This window comes from Lygodium microphyllum, chromosome 2 (assembly GCF_053477565.2).
Source record: "Lygodium microphyllum isolate KBCC chromosome 2, Lygodium_microphyllum_v1.1.10, whole genome shotgun sequence".
Classification (NCBI taxonomy): Eukaryota; Viridiplantae; Streptophyta; class Polypodiopsida; order Schizaeales; family Lygodiaceae; genus Lygodium; species Lygodium microphyllum.
The window spans coordinates 147,934,364-147,936,284 of record NC_141136.1 but is presented as its reverse complement, the minus strand read 5'-3'; the positions used below and the strand labels follow the sequence as shown (position 1 = coordinate 147,936,284).

The window sequence follows — 1,921 nt, the reverse complement described above, 5'->3', positions numbered from 1 at the left end:
ACATCCATCCATGATGCCAACATGTCATACATTTAGTTCCCAACAAGAAACATCCGATTCGGATCCCAAACGATGTCTGTATGACCCCAAATGCATCAATACATGGGTCTAAAATTGACCATCTTCCTGCAAATTTTCTGTAGTTTTTTTGTGCCAAGCTGGAAGTACATATCAAGTTGAAGCTACATAAATTTTCCCTGAAGCATTATCATCGATCAATACTGAGGTTTGGATGCAAATTAGCCATGAACATCAGCTTCTGTCGTTCGTCCTCGCAACCAGTGGTACCACTCAGATGGTGTTGGAGCAGAGGTCCCCTGCCATGATAGCAGCCCTTTATGGAAGCTTGGATGTGCTAAAATAAATTTTGGATGTTTATACTATTTGTGGAGGAGATATTAACCAAAGCAACAAGACTAATGGCAGCACTACTCTACACTGTGCTGCTGCTGGAGGTTCGGTGTGCACTCTTGACACTGCAAAGTTAATTTTGGATTTTGGAGCTAATTTGAATGTTTGTGACCTTCAAGGAAGATGGCATGTCGATGTCGTTGCCAAATTTACTAGGCTTACACATGTCAAGACAGCTTTGGAGAAGATTTTGACATCAGAAAATGTTATGATGATGTCTTCTGATGATGGAAAAGAGGGACAAAATTCCCTCAGTACAGGTCCTATTGTTGATGGAGATGTTTTATAGATGAACCTGTTATCCTTCTCTTCTACATCCTCATCATTGAGGGGATATGGGCATTCCCCCTTTTCCTCCCCTTCTCCTTCCTCTTCTCCTAAATCAGTGGACACAATGGCAGGTAGGACCTTTGGTGAGACTTCAGAAAAAGTTAAGGAGTATCCTGTTGATCCCTCAATTCCTGATATTAAAAGAAACATATACACCACAGATGAATTTTACATGTTCTCTTTCAAAGTTCTCCCCTATTCAAGAGCATACTCACATGATTGGATTAAGTGCCCATTTGTTCATCCTGGTGAAAATGCACATCGTCGGGATCCAAGAAGGTATCATTACAAATGTGTTCCTTGTCCAGATTTTCGAAAGGGAGCATGCAGGCGTGGTGATGCATGTGAGTATGCACATGGAGTATTTGAATGTTGGCTACATCCTGCTCAATATCGCACCCGCCTCTACAAGGATGGAACTGCCTGCATAAGAAGAGTTTGTTTCTTTTGCTCACACGATGGAAGAGCTTTGACCACTTTGTGTTTCTACTGGCTCTGTTGTCCCTTCTCCAAGGGGCACCTCATCTCTAGATATGGCTGCTATGAGTCCCCCCCTTGCACCTAGTTCTCCCTTCTCTATGTTGATGATGAGTCCTCTTCAATCCTCAAATTCAGCTCTGATACCAAATGAAAAACTAAAGTGGAGGGAGTCCATGAGATAGAGAAAATCAGAGGTCATGAGCTACATGTTATCTTCTCCTCCATTATTCTTCTTCCATTCTTAGAATCAACTACTACAAGTGGTATCCTCCAAAGATAGATACCCCCAACTTAAGGACACTTTACATATGCTTCTGTTTTAGATACATACATCCATAGGGTATGGCTTAGGATATGTCGTATTTATCAACAAATCTTGAATAGGCACTTCAAGGAACAAATTCCCTAATACAAAACCATCAATAATGTAAAAATTTGGTTCCTCTTCATAGAAAAATATGATTGATTGCTTTGTAGATGACTTTTGTGAGAAAAACTAATTTCCCTTTGCACTTGAATTTCATTGATTGGTCTATAAATGAGTTGTATGTTTGAGATGTAAGAAAGCATGGATGCAAGATAAGCATCTTGTCTTCTTTGTGAAGAGGAATTATTCCTCTTATATAAAATTTACTTGCCACCTCAAATTTTGTGGCCAATTGCAAATTCACACAACTTTTCTACCACAATGATGAGGAAT

At 40.0% G+C, this 1,921-nt stretch overlaps 1 pseudogene; it reads left to right on the top strand.

The window, feature by feature from the left end:
* The first annotated feature begins 295 nt into the window (after positions 1-295).
* On the top strand, positions 296-1,403 carry LOC148040450 (zinc finger CCCH domain-containing protein 30-like; annotated as a pseudogene).
* The last annotated feature ends 518 nt before the right edge of the window (positions 1,404-1,921 follow it).